This window comes from Onychomys torridus, chromosome 16 (assembly GCF_903995425.1).
Source record: "Onychomys torridus chromosome 16, mOncTor1.1, whole genome shotgun sequence".
Taxonomy (NCBI): Eukaryota; Metazoa; Chordata; class Mammalia; order Rodentia; family Cricetidae; genus Onychomys; species Onychomys torridus.
The window spans coordinates 59,984,986-60,004,574 of NC_050458.1; the positions used below are offsets into that span (position 1 = coordinate 59,984,986).

At 39.4% G+C, this 19,589-nt stretch overlaps 1 protein-coding gene across 2 annotated transcripts in view; it reads right to left on the minus strand.

The window, feature by feature from the left end:
- Positions 1-19,589, minus strand: part of Nell2 (neural EGFL like 2) — a 286,357-nt gene that overhangs the window by 22,506 nt on the left and 244,262 nt on the right. The gene's annotated exons all lie outside the window — the stretch shown is intronic.

Below are 19,589 nucleotides of genomic sequence, written 5' to 3' on the forward strand. Positions count from 1 at the left end.
ACAGAAATTGGCAAAAATGTAGTTTGGGTCCCAGATTTCTATCAGACATCTATTATCATTCCACAACTCTGTGAGCCCTTTTCTATGAAGGCTGAGGAATGATAGAACAATCCCACAATCCTCTGCTTTCCTCCCTTACTTGTAGGGGGAGAAAAGTGATCTTGTGGTTACCTTACAAAATACTTTCATTTCCTCACTACCTCCTGACTTTCTGGGTCCCTTGGCCTGACTGAGATCCAGCCAAATGACCTGATCTAATAGCTCCACCTCAGTGTGGCTCTCAAAAATGTCCCCACGTACCTACTACTTGCATCTTGATGGTCTCATGTCATAATGGAAGATCTACCTGCCGAGGCAGGCGGTCTTCCTGGGCTCCTGGCACAAACTCATTGCAGCATGTGATGGGGTACAGGGGTGCTCTCTGAGGAAGGAAAGCTAAGTGATCTTCCTTCCTCTCAGTAGGCTCTGGTTGGCAGAATGTACCCCTATCACAGACTCATTCATGCCAAACTCACCAGTGCATATGTTAGTTTTGATACTTGGGTTTTTGGTGGTGAGACTTGGACCCAGGGCCTTTAGCACCCCAGGCAAGTGCTCTGCCACCAGGCTGCACCCTCAGCTTTTGCATTCAGTTTACATATTTCTCTTTTCTTGTGCTCATTTGAAATTTATTTATTTGGCCCATGCCGTGTAGCCCAGACTGGCTGGAACTATGTGATGTAGTCTGGGCTGGTCTCGAACTCCTGATCTTCCTGCCTTTGCCTGCTGAGCACTGGGGGTCAGCAGGACAGCACCATGCCTAGCTCAGCTGCTCAAGTTCGGAAGGGCTAAAGTTGGGAACTTGGCACAAATAACTTTTAACTACCATAAAATTAAGCCCTAACTCATTTGCTGCTTGTTGAGAGTTCCTTCAGCGAAACTAAATGTAAAATATCCTCTCAGATTAATTAGGTAATAGGCCAACAGTAGACATTTCATAGCATTGTAATATTTTAGCATTGTTTCGGAAATAGAGCATGTTTATTTAGGCAGTCCATTTATCCAAGAATCAGTTACTGCCGCCAATAATTTCTACCAGCAAAATAAAGGTTGATGGCCAAGTCAGTTAAGTATTGCCTTCCTGCCATGCATCCACCTAGGCCTGCAGGTTCTAGAAAAAAACCTCTTTGTAATTCAGGGCTCCCCCAGCTGAGGAACTTCTGATTACAAAGGAGTGTGTGTGCTGCACTTATTTCAGCATTAACTGGCCTTTTCTTTGAACAGAACCCGATGTGGAAATTTATGTCGATTTTTGAGTGTACAGGGGAAGAAAACAGGTTGATAATTAAACTTCACAAGTGATGTTCATTTGAGGAAGGCCAAGGGGGGGAATGTTTAGAGCCATCCGGGAAAACTGAGCTCTTAGGAATGGTCATTGTCCAAAACTGTGGATAAAATGGAGCTTCTGTGCCTGCGGCTCACTGTCGACTGTCTACCCAGACTTCATTATCCTGCCTTCCTGACTCACCTGACTGTAAGAACTGCTCACCCCATGAGATGAGTGTTCATTTCTAGATGGCTTCCTCCCATCACCCTGTTTCCAGTCGCCAAGCCCACTCCTGCATGCAGCCTCCCTACTTCCCTTTCTTTAAGTCACAGCACCTACAGCGTGTTGCCTTCAGCTGCAAGCACACTCTGAGTCTTTGGCATTTGATGGAAGTGCTATTGATTATGTTCCCCTACTCTGAATACTGAAGAAACAAACAGAGGCTGCTATGGTATATTGTCACACACAGTTTGAGCATTATTTTCTTGTTAAATCATTATTATGTAGCTCTGTGGAGAATTACATATAAACTTAAAATCCATTCATTAATTTAATTTAATATCAATTACTTACTTAATACCTGTTATATGCCAACAACTAAGTACGGGAGAAAAAAATGGATATATAAGACCTGTGTGACTTCTGCGCTTACTGAGTTATCATCCAGGAAAATTACATTTTAGAAAGTCAAATTTATGAAAATTTGAATTTACAGCCACATACAGCATAGTTTCCCAGAATGTGATGTGTCTGTCACCATCAATGTGGTTTATTAGTTGCCGTACACAAATACTTCATTTTAATGGCTACACACTTATTTTCTCAATTATTTCCATTTACAACAAGGGATAATCATAAAAACAGAGGTGAAATAGAATTTAAGTCTAAAAGAATGAGATGAATTAAGGAAACAGCCTCAGGTAAATATTGATATATATGTTACAGGAACATGAAAAATTAGGAAGGTTGAAAGCATCAATACTGAGCAGAAAGCACTCACTCACATTTCAAGAGGGATTTGCATAATAATTTCTTATGTAATGAAGTACCCTGCTTCATCTAAAATGATGTGGCTCAATTTATAAACTCTATATAGTATGGCTCACTATTACATGCTTGCCACCATTTAGAATATGGAAGGAAAACTAGCTATAGAACACATATAACTTCATTTTACATTTTTATTACACTGCTTATAAAATAATAGGTACTTGTTATGTACAGTATATTGAAATAGTTATTCATTAGTGAATAGTGAAATGTACCCAATTATCAAATGCCCATAGATGCTAAATGTTCCCATGGTTGTCATTTTGTGGTGAGAAGTGGTAATCTCTCAGCATTTTTAAGAATACAAAATATTGTCAGTAATTTGAGTACCCCACTACAATGTCAAGGCACAATAATAGGCATTTGCCCTTTTTTATGGATGGTTTTTTCGCTGTGCAAATGTGCATGCATGCCTTTTGTCTTCATCCTTGGATGAATTTTCATGTTTGATACTATAGCAAAAAACAGGGGTTCTAGGTGCCTTTTGTACCCATGAGTTTTATTTCCTATAGATATACCCGCAAGTTCAACTGATGGGTCATGTGGATCTGTTTTGAACTTCCTGAGGAAGCTACATCCTTTTTTGCACAATGGCAGTAGTGCAATCCTACCAATGGTGTGGAAGAGCTACCTTTCTCCCATACCTTCCTGAACACACTCCATCTTTTGTCTCTGACTCCAGCCAGCCCAGTAGGAGTGGTAAGATATCTTAGTGTCATCTTGATATGCACTTTCCATCCAGGGTCATCATGGTTGATTCAGTGCCAGGAGGAACCCAGAGTCACTGAAGCCTGTGTAGTGCTAATCACATGTAAAACCTTAAGCTGGTGAGGCCTGGCTGCTACTGTGACCGTTTCAGAAATCAGAGATGCTGCAGTCAGCTGGCAGTAATGAAGTCCAGAGACCCAGCCTGGTAACCAAGCATCCTGTCGGTATCCACCTGGATTTAGGGATGATGGGAATGTCCCTAATGCTGTTTTCTGCTGCCGTGGCCTTGGTGAGTGACCAAGGCCAAGTTCTATGATCACTTCCCGGTTTTCCTCAAATAGTCTGCCTCTTTATTTGTACTGCAGGTAATGTATAACAGTCCTTTCTATCCTTTTTAGTGGGGTGTTCTCACACATGTACCAGGTGCAGTGGTTGTCATTGGTTTTTGCACATCTTCTAAAGGTATTTTGTACATCAAAAACTGTTTAGATTGATGTGTTTCTGCACAGGGGAAGACAATCATGGGACAGTCCCATTCTGCCATCTCATGTGACTTCTCCTCATCATACTAGTTTTTATTTGTGGATAAATAAAATTTTTTACAGTCAATAAAAAATGAAAATGTGCTTGCATTTCCAAAGCATGCACTTTACACAGAAGGTGTATTCATTATTAAATTAAGGTCAAATATTTAAAATAAGTACAGCTTCACCTACAAGCTAATTGATAGCATGCATATCTTTAGGTGCTCAATAATGTTTTAGTAAAGGACCTGAAATGTGAGTCATGATTTATGAATTTAGTATGTTTACAAACAAATGAAGACATGTATAAAAGTTATAGCATAAAGTATTCATTGCTCACTTAGAATATATACTGTGTTTTATATATTGCACATTGAAAGAAAATTTCGGATAATTCACTTTTGCTGTCTTCAATTAAATTAAAACCTAATTTTACATTATATTATCCAGTTGAATGAAATATACAACAAACAGCAAATCTTAGAAGACAAAAAGTGTTATTTGAAGAACTACCTGGTTTTCTGGGGCAGTAGCTGAGTTGGCATGAAGCTTCATGGTATGCATGAAGCCCTTGAAGTCCAGAACTGCATAAACCAGGAATGGTGGCACACATTTGTGATAAGAGCACACAGGGTTGAGATACAGGGGCATGAAAAGTTCAGGGTCATCCTCATCTACATAATGATTTGGAGGCCAGCCTGGGTATGAGACCCTATCTCATTTAAAGAGAAAAAAATTAAACAAACTGCAAACTGAATAATTAAGAATGTTAGTGAGTTGTATAAACTCATATGATTTAGTCTTAACAATTTTAATTTTGTATTCTATAGAAATAGTATATAAAAACAATGAAAATAAATCTTAAAAAAAAAAACCCTGTTACCTCACTGGCATTCTGTCTAAGGAACTAGTTCCTGATTCACTGGAGGCAGTTAAATTTTTTTTCCATAACTACATTTAGAACATTGGCCAGTGATGGTATTACCAGTATACCCCAAAAAACACAGAATCTAAAATGTAAATATGTTTAGCCATCCAAAAGAGTCATTAGTAACATTCATACTCTAGGAGCTGAAATCAGCTTAGATAATAAAAATGGGAGGTGGAGCTGAAGATATATTTTCCAGAAAAGCACAGACATATTAAAACAGTCATTAAGAATAAACCAACCAGAGAAAAATTACAAGCACCATATGGCAGCAACTTGTTCTTTCCTCTTCTGGTTAAGACTGAACTTTCTGCAATGCCTCTGACCACTGGCTCCAGCGGCATCCAACTGAAAATGGGTTATGTCCCTGTCACTCAAGGTCCTTTCAGAAAGTGATAAATGTGTTCATTACAAAATTCAAGGTTATTATAGAACTAGGCATTTGGGTGATACACACTCTCTTCACTATATGACAGCAGCTATACTGCTATAACACCAAACTATGAGTAAAATTGTGTTAATATCTAGGAGTGTCTGCACCTAAATAGACCCTGGTCTATATTTTACTACTCCCCCTGACCCCTTTTAAACATTTTTTGAGAATTTCAGACGTGAATACTGTACTTACATAATTTCCACTCCACTCTCTCCTGACTCCAATTCCTAAAATATGTATGCTTCACAAATTAGCACATCATCCGTATACAGGGCCACACAAATCTGTATCTTCCTATTTTAGTATATGGGCTGCCCACACAATCACCAACCCTCCTCCCTTTAAACTAAGAGAAGAATGATGTAGAAGATAATCTTGTATTTTACACACAAAACTCAGAAAGTAAATTCAGCTGTACTTGGATCTATTTTTAGTGTCAGTGTCAAAGTCAAATAACAACAGTATTGTCTCTCATACCATGTATTTGGAAGAAAAATATGACATCATTTCTGATAAAATAGTACTTGTTCTATTTATATCACAATCTTGTGCCTGAGCAATTAAATTATATTGATAAACAGCAGGCAATTAAGGATCCTCAAAACAATTAATCAAGTCCTGATTACTCACATGGGGCGATTTGCTTTCTTAATGATCTGCTGTTTTTAAAACCACAAGGTCATTTCTCACTGTCCTTTGCTGAGTTTCTGGGAGTCTGTTTTCAACATGTAGGTGAGAGTGTATAAAATAGGGTCTAAAGTTTCATATTTGAAGACTGGTTCTCACATAATTTTTTTGAAAATTTTTTTATGAAAACACAAAAATAGATTTTAGATAGCATACAATCCTCTATGTAAGTTGGAGAACATTGCAGATTTATAGACAATTGTTTTCATTATATTGTGGTTCATAAGTATTAATGAGTGGTATTAAAATGTCAGATACAATTTCTTCATCACATTATATATTCCTCATGACCACAATCAAGTGAAGTATTCTTTATACTTGTGTTGTAGACAACAGAGTAATGAAAAGAAGTATCTATCCAAGGCCATTTCATAGACCACAGACCCTTGGCCCCTCACAGAATACTAATCCTTAAGACATTGGCTAAGAAGAAAATACCCTATAAACTGGGATATCTCTTATTTTAATTGCTTTCATTTTTTGAATTATTACAGACACACACACCACTCCCCCTCTCCCTTTCCTCTCTCCAAACTCTCCCTCATAACCCTCCTTGCACTTTTTCAAATTCATGGCCTTTTTTTAAAATTAATTGTTGTTATGTACATATATGCATATACATATATATTCCTAAATACACTTACAAACCCTGCTCAATCTGTTACTCCTGTCTCCAAGGCTGACCATTTGGTACTGGATAATCAGTTGGTGTGCTTCACTCCAGGGAAGACTATTTCTCTGACACTCAGGATTTCTTAGTTGCCTGTCGTTCTTTGTGTAGGGCTGAGGTCTCCTGCCCTGCTCCTGTCACCTGCCACTACGACATGTCTATTGTTCACATCATGTTCAGGCAGCCATGTTGGAATGACTTTATGGGATGTAGTTTCTGACGTTCCTTGGAGACACAAATCTCACAGCAAAACTCCCGGATCTTCTGGCTCTTAACACTCTTCCCTACCCTCTTCAGTAATGTTCCCTGAGCCTTAGGTGAGGGAGTGTTTTATAGACACAGTAGTGGGACTGAGCTCCACAACTCTGCATTTGGATTATTGATGGTTTTTCTGAAGTGGTCTCAACCTTTTGCAAAGAGAAGTTTCTTTAATGGAGCCTGAGGACTACACTTATCTGTAGATATAAGGACAAATGATGAGAATATATTAGAGATTATGTGGGTTTACTACAGTGGTTGTTGAAGGTCTCCTCTAAGACTCATGACTTTATTAGCCTGGAGCAGTTGGCTGGGTTTCCAGTAGGAGGCACACTTCCCTCTTGTTGAACAGGTCTTCAGTCTAATTAGAGAGCTGCTGGTCTACTACCAAGGTATGCACACCACCACCGCACTCTTGCTTTATCTTGTCATGTTGGTCACTGCTGTGGTTCACAGGGATCATGGATGGGTGGGATTGTAGATCGCTTCCCTCCTTTGGAAGCTTGCACAGCACCTTCTGGTACCATGAAAACTAGTTCTCAGGGAAGAGGCTGAAGCTCAAAGCACTCTGGGCCTTGAGTCTCAAGTGCATCTACTGGGACTGAATTCTGGCTCTTTAGCTTGTGAGCTCTGACACTTTGTTTTATGCAATTAAGCCCTCTCAGAGTCACTGGGTTTCAGGTAATATTTTCTTCCCTCCACAGCTAGCTGTTACCATGTAAGACCTGACACAAGGACTAGCTGCTCATGATAGGTATTTGATAGAATATCCTTCCCCTAAGACTGGATGCAGTATCACCTCCTTGGGTTGTTTTCATTATCTAAGAGCATGAACATTTTAATGAGGGGAAATAGAGACAACAGGATGAGAGAAGCACAACTTCTCCAATGACTATCTCCAGTGAGTGTATAAGCTCTGCTCACATTATCAGTGTTGGGGTCAGGTTAACCAAGTTCTCACTCCTGATACTTGGGAAATACCACAGAAGAAGACCTTGACAATGACCTTTCTTCTCGTTTTACACTTTTAGCCCATTATCTTCTTGTTGATTTTTCTCCTAGGTACTTAGTATATTATCCCTGTTGCATGATATGCTCTGTCTTCTTCTTGTCTCCTCACCTGGTTGGTTAACTGGTGTGCTTGTGTCTTATACCAAAATCAACATCCTCCAGGGCCTTCCTGGACACCATAGGCTGTTGTTTGTAATCTTTTGTCTTATTTTTCCTGAACGTAGTCTTTCTAGCATCTTCTGTAAGGCTTATTTTTGGCTTTTTTATTCATTTGTTTGTTTGCTTGTTTGTTTGCACAAGGTGGAGGGCCTTAGTCTTCATAAATATTACACTGATTTAATTTATACAACTTAAATTCGGGAGCACATATTTATGCTTCTCTGTTTCTAAAAATATCTTAACTTTTATATTTACATTTAATTTTAAAAATCAGTTTAAGAACTTCTCAGTAACAATACAAAATAAACCAGGAAGCGGGGAACCTTGCATTGATTCAATATACTGATTATTGAAAAACTGACAATGTACATGATGGAGTTTTAAAACATGAGTGTATACTTCCTTTTTCTCTAATATTTTATTTGTATCTGGATATATGTTATGCATATTTGGCTTGGATTTAATTTTCAACAACTTAATTTTTGCCTTTATTAGTGAAAAAATGACTTCATTGAAGTAAAATTTGCATAGAAATCAGCAGCAACTTCGTGAGTGTTGAAATTCACCATTGGCATAGTCAAGCTCATAAATGAACTCCTTCTTAACATTCTTTCCTATCATAATAGCTTGAAAATAAGATCTTTAAATATTAGCATTTGTCTCTGAATAAGTTCCTTATGGGCAGAAACTATGTCTTTTTTTTTTTTTCCTCTAGCCCCAGCACCGAGCAAAGAACTGGACAGAGGGTTAGGGACAGACAAGCACTTGTGAAAGAACACATGAATGGTCTGCATGTACTATCCATGACTATGTGATGCCCACCTGTGCCACACTTGACACATGCAAGGTCAAAAGGAAGCCATGGTAGAACAGTTGGTATGGCAACGCCCCTTTAAGGGAAATGACAAGATAGTGATGGTACTGCTGCATCCTAATTCTCACATTTGTCAAGAATTAGCTGTATTATCAGATCCAAATTATGTTCATACTATGTTAATTTCATGTATGTATTATCTATGCATGTATTTTAAAAGTACATCAGAACTTAAAATAATAAAAATAAAAAATTGAAAACATTTTTTAAATCTCTTGTTCTTTCTTCTTATCGTTATAAATGCTGTGTTAAAGGGAGAAAGGAAGATATAAAAAATGCAAACACAAAGATGAAAGAAAACACAGCAGAGAAAGAAATGCTTTGTTGTTGTTGGAAACAAAATACAGATGAAGTTATAGGGCAGAACAAAAGAGGCAAGAGGCTGGAATGGTGTGTAATAGCAGGGTGTTCCAAATGATGGTTTAGCAGCCTGCCCTGAGGCTGAGTTAGCAAGAAGAACAGAGATGGGACTTGCAGCTAAGTGTAGTTGAGTGAAATCAAAGAAAACTGATTACCTGAGGGTGGTGGCACATGCCTATAGCACTTGGGGAGGCTAAGACCATAAGTTTGGGGTCAGCCTAGGCTACAAAGGGAACCCTGGTTCTCAAAGAGAAAAAAAGGACAACATCTACTATTGAATAATCAACCTACTCACCTCCTACTGCCTTGGGCAAAGTGCTAAAAGAAAACAATCACTCTCAAAGACAGAATGGATAGTTTCTTGTAAAGAAAATAAATACATCCTGGAACGCGACACCACTGCAGCTTGTGTAGAGACTGTTGTCATTTAGAAAACAAAGATCGCGGTGGCATCGCAGTGTTTAAGGGGCTAATAATGTGGAGAGTTGTTCCCTTTTAGCGTTCCACAGCTGGCTCTCCTGTTCAAACCCCAAATTAGCAATTCTGTCCATCTACTCTTACGCATCTGTGTGAGATCAAGGAGCAATCAACATCTGATAAAACCTGCAGAATGTAAGGGAGCAGTCAAAACTGTCAGAAATCTGGTATGGAAAGAAAGAGATGATTCACAAAGCATCAGCCAACATCTCTACGTTATCATCTACCAGATAAGGACAAAATGCTAGAAAAATAGAGATGCTTCTTCTGATAATAGGGAATGTTTCTTAAAATTTAAATAATAGTAACAAAATGTTTAAATGCAATATAAGCCTGAGAGGTAAAGCAAAAGTATATAGAAAATAGATGAAAAAATATAGCAGAGAAAAAGCCAAGAAACACACAGGGTGAGCTTCTGATCGCACAGAGATTCACACTGAGAGCTGTAATCTGTATCAGATGGTCGCCTGAGATCTAACTGTATGACAGACAGCATTTTGTGCAATTTGTCCATGCTCACCCAGTGTGGACTGTGTTCTAAGAGGGAGGGAGAGCTCTCCCGCCCCTATTCTGAAGAAGGAACTTAGACAGGGGAGTTGAAGTCATTCTTCCCAAGGCTATTGGGAGACAAAGCTGAAATCTGAACTGCTCACCCTGGATGCACATCTGCTCCAACAGGATGGTTCCTCACAGATCTAAACTCACAGATGGTAAGTTTCACAGCAATAAGAATAAAATCTAAATCTATTATCTGCAAGAAGAAAAAGAATAGAATACATGTAAAACAAAAAGATAAGAATTGTTCTTATCAAGCTTGTCACCCACAAGGTTGTATGCCTTGCAGTAGAATTCTACAGTAAGCACAGCTACCAAACACCGTGAATGCAGAGCAGATATAACCCCTTGACTGACCAATACCCGGGCACTGTTTTAAAAGCATCTTGCCAACTGTGACCTGTTAGCAATCTCACTATTGAAAGGACACCTTGCTTGTTCTACTGTGCCTGTTTTGTTTGTCTTTACTAACTGAACACTGTAGTAGCCTTGTCTTGGACATGGCTGTCTCTGTCATTTTTTTCCCTATAGCTCAGATGGTCATAATCAAAGTGCAGGCACATTACACGATTTTATAAAATTACTTATAGGCTGTATGTGCAGGGTGCACGAGACAATCAAGTCCCCCAAAGAACATGTATCCAAAGCATTTGCAAGTCTACAGTGGTGAGAAGGCTGTTCTTAACCAGAGGACGAACAGAAAGCCTTAATCCCCATGCTTGCCAGAACCACATTCTAATAGCACAGATTCAGTAGAGCAGTTGATCTACTTCAAGATTCCTTCCAGGAGAGGAAATGAGCTCATTTTCTCTAACCATCAATAGGAACAAGATGGCCAGAGCATTTTGTGCAATAACACTCCACAAGCTTTCTAATTATTAATATAGTGGTGCAAAGGCATTATGCATTTAATGTGTTCACTCGGGGAAATGAGCATTGACCGTCACCCTAAGAATGGCACGATGACTGCCCAAATCGCTATTCTGTATTTATTTGCAAACTAGCTGACAAATCTATATCCTAAGAAATATTGCTTGAGTGAAATGGGCTCATAGCAAACAGAGAAATGAAGTGCTGCAGTCTCCATACATCTGAATAAGATGTCCAAGGGAGTTTCAGAGTAGGTCCTAGCCATGAAAGGGACTGATAAATGGATTCTGTTGGCTTTGAGAAGGTGTCATATACCTGACAGACTGTCTACTTCTAGACCACTTTATTATAATAACCACTTCCAGCTATGCTGAAACACCATTAACTTGATACAGGGTTTTCAAACAAAACATTTCATCCCCTCCACACCGATAACTGGAAAACACCAAGGAGAAAGTCACTGTGCAAAACACCAGCTCCTCAACAGTCACAATTAAGTGCACGTGCCTATAGGTGTCTTACAGGTGGTGTTACTCTTGAATGCTCTTAACCAGACAGAGTGTAGGTGACTGACTGATGGCGTCAATGTGGGGGTAGCTTAATCAAATGACTAACTAATTTTGTGTTCACTTTAACATCTTATTTCTTCAGATCAATCAGATAGTTGTGCAACCCAGTTTCTTTGCTAAGACAACTCAAATGCAAGAAGGAAGGGCTTCCAGCCTTTAGTGTTTGATCTTACAGACCCAGCTAATTTTGTATTTGGCTAATGTATCTTTAAAAAAAAAAAGAAACTCTTTGGTTCACATTTTCAGTGTTATCTGATACAATAAAAAGAAGAGGGAAGGTAGCTGACACTTGCTTAGATGTTAACTGTTGGGGATTTTTATCTGCCTTTTGCATCTAATTTACAGATATCATTTATACACATTTTTATTTATAAACATTATATATATACATACATACATACATATTTATAATATAGTATAATGTAGTATAATATATTATGTATTTATATACTCATCCTTATTTAATTTCAATTTTATATTCTGATAGGAGATAATATATAGAAGGACCCAAAATAAAAACAGCCACAATATAAACAGATCGTCACAGTGTTACAGTGTGACATGGCAGAAGTTGTCTCTGTGGACTCTGTCACACTCAGAGGTAGGTGCTGACATTGCAGAGAGGCATGGTAGACACTCTTCTCCTTCTGTGCACTGGATGTAGGGTGAAGCATTTAAAAGTCTGATGTTATCCAGACTATCTTCCTGGCTCTCTATTAAGCTGCTAACCCATAGGAAATGACCAAAATCCAAAACTATGGTGATACACGTATCAAGAAGAATGCCATATATGTCCTTAAAGTGGTAATTTTGAAAATTCCAAATGACATGAAAACATTCTTGAAATAACTATCTTACAAAGTAGCATAAAAATGATGAACAGAATATTATTCTAGTATGTAAATCAGTATTTTACTCATGAATAAGCAATCTGTCCAATTAGTGACATTACGTTTAATTATCTTATTTTGTATATTTTTCTTCATTTTATAAATTTTCTAAAATTAAACACATATTGCTTTTATAATTGAAGCAATTTACAAAAAAACGTTAGAATTCAAGAATAAAGTGGGAGTGATTGGAAGAGCAGGTTCTGTGTCGTCTTGCACGATTCTCCTGCAGACAGCCATGGTTGCCTCTTCGCATACACCATAGTCCCGGAGCTGAGAGCTGAAGCTTCTCTCTGTTCCCTGCACAGGATGCTCCCACTTAGGGACCATGCAATCCCTTCTTCCCAATGCATCTCAGGGCTCTTCCCAGGTGCTCCTATCCAGTAGGCTGCCTCAGGTTCTCTGGGCTCCAGCTCTTCTGTGCTCTATGCAGTTACCAGTGTGCCTAGTGCCTGCTGCTGCCACAGCGGCTGCACATGAAGCTTTAGGCTTAGATCCTGTACCACTCAGCTCTGAGTTCCTCTGCTTCAGGGATGTAAGCTTGTGCAAAGCAGCGTCCAAGCCATTTGCACTCTGATGAACTCTCCCTCAACCCACAAGAGACCTGTGGGTTCCTGCGTAGAAACTCCATTGCAAATGAAAGGCCTTAACAAAAGACATTCATTTAAGCAACGATCTTTCTTCCTAGAGACTCCCGTGGATTTAAAAATAGGATAGCAGTGTTCAACTTTTAACCATGGGCAGGCAGTAGAGAAGCATAAAATAAGAAAGGCCTTTGGACTTTAACATCCAATAGAAAATTCCAGAGAGGCAGGCTTGAAAAATTAAGCTACTGAATACAATGTATACTGACCCTATCAAGTTATTTTTACCTAACCAGCACTCTGTTTCAGAACTGTATTAACACTAACTGATTTTACATTTCAATCTAGGACTTGAAAGATAAATAATGGTTACATTTGCCCTCTGGTGTGACTGAGACAGTTTCAGACACCAGGCATAAAGGAAGTGATGGGATGTAAGTTAAGCCTCCATGCTTCAAATTTCCCATGGCAGATGAACACAAACCAAGAGTGATTTGGTGAGCTCTCCACCACCCAGTGCTGTGCTCTCCTTACTCTGTGGTGGGGGCTTCAGTCAGTCCTATTTCCTAGTCCCTGAGGATGAAAGAAACTCGCCAATGGAAGAGTGAACTCTGCCACAGGTGGGGAATCACTGATGTCCTCCACGTTTTCACTCTCATCGTTCACCTCTTGAACAACAAATAAAGCAGAGTCCTAGTACCCATTAGCAGTCCTATATTCTTGTGAGGAAATTATACCACACCCAACTGTGGCAGCCATTGCTTGCTAACAATTCACAGAAATCTCTTTCTCCTTCACTGGGATATGGCTAACGCCCCTTGGTCCGTGGATATGAGTGACCCAGGGTTTTAGGAAGCAGGCTTGCTGTCTGTACCTATTCTTTTTCCATTCTGCTGGCTGGATACATAAGTCACAAGGAGCCTGGTTGGGAGGGGTCAGCAAACATTGCAGGTATGGGATTCCATGTATTTCCTTCAGCCAGTTACTTTTTTTCCTGAATGGTCGTCTTAAACGTTCTCTGTATTCAAATTAACAACATTTTCAGAATTTCACAGAAAATTTCAATCACAAGTCCCTTTGCAATGAAGACTATTATTATGAAATGGTACAAGTGAGTGTTACATTTTCTGGTTTTAGGGGAACAAATTATACTAGTAGTCATTACTATTATGCCAGATCTCCTTATATTATATATAGCTATCCACAAGAAAGTGATTGACAGGTGACTTTTCACACACTGTAAGACTATCTGAATATATGAAAATGAACAGGAGCGTGTGCTTACTTTCTGAAAGAACCATCCCCAGCCCACACATGGGTAACAGTGCCCTTGATCTCTCTTTCTCTCATGACTTAAAGTTATTGCTGTGACTTTCAAGTTTTATTTTGCCATAGGTCAAAAATCCCTACTGGGCCATAAAATGTGACCTATAATCTAGGAGCCTCATCTTTGAAATTTTATTTGGTCAGCTTCTATTATCTACTCTATTTATCTCCCCATCTCAACTGGGCCAGGGAGAATTGCTTAAAGGTGAACACTTCCTATAAATGAGTTTCTTCACCTCAATCTCCCAGGTTGATTCATGATCTAATATAACCTTTGACCCCAAGAAGGCAGGTTTCCTAGAGGCTAACTGCTGGGTTCATGCTGCTGTCTGACTTTATAACCACAGCCAGAAACCCCTGTTAAATATAAACCCCAAACTTCTACCTAAGTATTGAAAATTCATGTCTTCCTTAAAATAAAAAGCTCAAAAAAGAACCGCTTTGTTAACAATTTCTTCAAATAAGTAATATGTAATGATTAAAATCCCTATAGACAATGAATGCTCATAATAAGCATATCTTGTAAAGTAACTTATAAAGTAAGACTATGGAGGGCAATGAAGGAGACAGTGTGAGATTAGAGACTTTAGGAGCTTCAGATGAAGACAGGACTGAATTCTGTAAGTATGCTATTCTACGAGTGCATGCACACATTTTCTTCTGAAATCTAATACCCAGCATCTTCGTTAATTTATATGTGATGCAAAAATGGCTTAACTAGCCACACAGAAGTGTGAAGAGGTCAAAGGAAGGCAGACAGCTTGGTAGGCGAATCATGAGCACAAGCATTAAGACCTGAGTTTGGGTCCCCAGTGCCCATAGAAAAAGCTGGCTGTGGTGATGCGTTCCTGTTACCCTCGCGCTGTGGCTGGGGCAGTGGAGGAAGGTGACTCCCTGAAGCTCATAGGCTAGCCAACCTAGCCAATCAATAAGCATTAGGCTCAGTGAGAGACACTGTCTCACAACAAAGATGGGGAGTAATTGAGGAAAATCATCTGATGTCAGACTCTCATCTCCACAGGCATGTGTACACATGTATATGTGCACCTGCAATGGTAAATATGTATACCGTAGATGTTCACACATATGTATACTCATACACAAGAAGTACTAACAAGAGATGGCTGACTTCAGACAGTAAGTGCCATGTTGTTCAGACACCCTGCTGCACACCTTTTATAAATGACTTAATAATAAAGACCCTAGTCAGAGTAAGTAAAATATAAAATAAGAAAACAGTAAAGTAAGTACTGTGCGTATGTGTATGTATGTATGTATGTATGTATGTATACATGTATATGTCTTTAGATACAACTCTAAGGAATGCATGTAATATACTGTGTTAATCAATATTGACTGCCAACTTGACAGGAGAGAGGAGAGCCCTGGGAAGACAAATCTCTGGGCATGTCTGTGAGGGATTGTCTAGGTTAGGCTACAGGAAGTGAGAAGACCCATGCTGTTTAACGTGCGTGGCACCATTTTGTGGGCTGGAGTCCAGGACTGAAAAAAGGAGAGAGGATGCTGAGTGCCAGCATTCATCACTCCCTGCTTCCTGACTGTGGATGCAGTCACCTGTGGCCCCTGCTGCCATGTTTTGCAAGCCGTGATGGATCATATCCCCTTGACGAAACCTTCCTCTCTCACATTGTCCCTTGTTAGGCATTTTGTCATCGCCCTGAGAAAATAAACTAACACACACACATCATTAGAAAACAAATAAGCGCTCTACTAGATGAAAGCTAGAGGAAGCATAGAAAACTTTCATCTGGGGATGGTTTTATACACACAACATGTGAAACCTTTCTGAATTTACATTTATGACTAGCTTACAGAATGTTAATCTTAGATCAAGAGAGCCTTTAAACATAGTCAATAAAAGAATAAATAGTATGTATTCTCAGTTTGAGGCATGTATTTCACTCTGGGCTCTGTGGCTGTCATGTCAGAAGCAGCTGAGATGGTGGAGAGCTGGCTGCTCAGAACTCTGGAAATCAAGGAACATTAGCTGTGGACTGATAAGTGCAGAGTTTTATGAGGGCTGAAGGTCAGACCAGTACAAGGGGCGTCTGTTTTCATGGTCTCCTGCACTGGTTACTCTGTGTCTCCTAGCACGACTTAATTGCTTTAGAAATACTTTGGTATGTTTCTACCAAATGCTCTCTTCTAGCTCAGGCTTCTCAAATGGAGGGCATTCCTTGTGAGTCTTTGATCGTTCATATTGTTGGCAACAGAAAATTGAGCAAATGTACAATGAGTTAGGAAAGGGCCTTTCTATCGTTCACTAGCTGGGTTCCCCAGCTGTCAGGATCATACATTTCAAGACAACACTGCAGACAGAATCACCTCAGTGAAGAGTGGACATCAGAACCCAAAATTAAAGGACAGCAAGTGTGAAGTTACATTAAGTTTCAGGTTCACTTTATTAAATGTTGAAGGGTTCAGTGTGACAGGATGTCCAGGAATGGGAACCCAATCCCCATTCTGAAAGCTCATTGGCCTTGCCTGCTGTGTGGTGTGATTCCATAGCAGTGGTTCTCAACCTGCAGGTCACGACCCCTCAGGGGTTGATATTAGATATACTGCTTATGAGATATTTACATTATGATTTATTACAGTAGCAAAATTAATTATGAAGTTGAAAATCATTGTTCAGTAGGACTGGGTTCCTGACACAGGATCTAAGCAGTAGATAAATCCATCAGCAGACCTGCCAGAAGACTGGTAACCTTTTGTTTATTTGTCTTTCAGCACTTGATTCCTTCAGTTTACCAGGGGGGATTGATTAAAGAAAGTATGTCTAAGCCCCAGACACTGAAGGTTTTGGGGTGAAGTTGTTGAAGTTCTCAGGCTTCAGGTGAACATCCTCAGGATACCTGTTGCCACAGGTACACTCCTGGAACACAGCAGTTACAAAGTACCAGTCTGCACTGTTGAAAGATTCACTTACTCCAGGATTTGTGCATTTAGTTGAAAATTAGTAGAGTCTGATAAATTCCAAATACCAAATTGGAACTGTCATGGGTGCAGAAGATTTTTCATTCCAGGAATGTAGGGGCTCACCCAGAGGAGCTGGCGTGAAATCTTGAGACTGAAGTGGGGCAGGCAGAGCTTGCCCTTAAGAGGTAGGAGAGTGTGTGAGATCGAGAACTGAAAGCAACACATGGATGAGACAAATACTGAATGATGCATCCAGAAGGCAGTTTTAAAAAGTTGTCAGCCCAAAGTCAGGAGGGACAGAACATGAAACCAGATATAAGGTATTAAAACTGAAAAAGTTAGATCTGACCTGGGGGAATCTTTCTCCCTAAAGACATAGATATCAGCACTTTTACCACAACCTGGGGCTTCTTTGGGCCCAGTTAAAGGCATTAACTCAACTGAGATCCAACATACAAGAAGCTAATTCAGAGGGCATGCACAGTAACAAAGCACTACAAATAAGATTTGCAAAGGTCAGAACAGTACTTACAGAAGTGTGGACAGAACCAGAATGGCAACATGGGCCCTGTGACATCTAGTCTGATTGAACAAACAATAGAAACAATTTCAGTGGGGATGCTTAGCACAGACATGGGCGAGGACAATGACAGAAGGGGAGTGATTCAGTGCAGCAGCTTGCTATAGTTTGGACATTGACTGATCTCCAGAGGATCATGTGTTGAAGACCTGGTTCCAAGCCTTGCTGTTGATGGAGGGATAGGATCTACGGGAGGTAGATCCTATGGGAAGAAAGTTGCATTACCTTCAGCACGTTCTCCAAAGGAATATGGGGATACTTTGGCCAAAACAAAACAATATCCCATTAAAATAGGAGGTTGTGTTTGGAAGAAGAAAGGGGTCAGCAGGGTTGGTAGGAAGATAAGAGGGTAGCATGGGGTGGGCATGAGCAAAGTACACCATCTAAATGTATAATGTGTCATAATGAAACCCATTATTGTTGATAATTAGTCTATGCTATAAAAATTAGTTTTATCCTAAAGAAAGGAGACGGGCATGTTGGTATTTTTTTTTTTTAAATCAAAGAAGGAATTCTAGGAATTTTAAGTAAGAAAACTTCAGATTATTTATAGGCTGAAGAAATGGGACTGGTAATAAGAGGAAGACTGATGGTGTGAAACACAAGACGGATAATTGATTAAACTTTAATACCATTTCACTATTTCTGGCTCCATGAAAAATAGGCTAAAACAAATTCCTTTGTTCCTTCATGTTCAAGAGAGAAGGTGAAATATGAGGCCTTAGAAAGGAGAGGAAAATCATGGGTGGGGATTTTTTCTTATCCTGCATCCACTGTCAGCAGAATTCTAAGTCCTAAATTCAAAATAGAGTTCACTGCTTTAACTGTGATTTATTTTAAAAAACACATAAATTACTAATATTAATCTCTATAAGTTATCATTCATTTATACCATATGAGAAAGGATGGCCCATAAGCTGAAGAGGGAGCCTAATTAAGTAGACCATTATAAATACCAGTCAAAGATAGGAGGCCAAGTAACAAGGTAAGAAAACCTATTAGCTATTAAAGCTGTGTTGAACATAACTCAATCTTCCTTACTGTTTTGGAGGAATCTTACAGTGCCCTGAGGCCAACATTATAAATATTAATTCTCAATGAAAATGCAGAACAGTCAGCTCAGCAAGAGTCTCTAGCAAAGAGGGCCTTTGCTACTTGTGACTTGATAAATATGTTGACAAGGTAAAATTAAGAAAAAGTTAGTGCCAAAAATATTATACAATGAAGAGAAATGCCAACTTGCTGCCAGTCCCTAAAATGCTAGGATTATTGCTATTTTATCATATTATTTATTTAGCATTTGTTTGTGAACATTCATGTGTGTGTGTGTGTGCGTGTGTGTGTGTGTGTGTGTGTGTGTGTATGTATGTGCATGCATGCATGTATGTATGTGTGATGACTTGGTTCTCTCCATCCACCAGGTAGACCTTGGTGATTGAATTCAGGTTGCCACAGTTTCTCACTGTGCCTTCTTGCAAGGCTGTTGGATTATTCCTAGGTTAAACTTTCTAAACTGGATTGGCAGTAGTCTTAAAAAAATCTACCTTGGATGAAAAATAGGACAGTCCTAAGCAGGGTTGCTATTGCTGTGATGAAATACAAGGACCAAGGCAGCAAGTGCTCTTAACCATGGAGGAACTCTCCAGCCCCTTGGACCAGATTTTGATGTTTAAAATAAGAATGGGAACTACCATGAACTCAGAATTCTTTTAGGAGATTCGGGGTCACGGGAAACTGAGAGGGGACTCCAAGAGGAAGAATGAACAGAGTAGGGAGGGCACGAAGGTGACAGGTGTGAACCTGGACACAGGAGAGTCTGGTGTACGC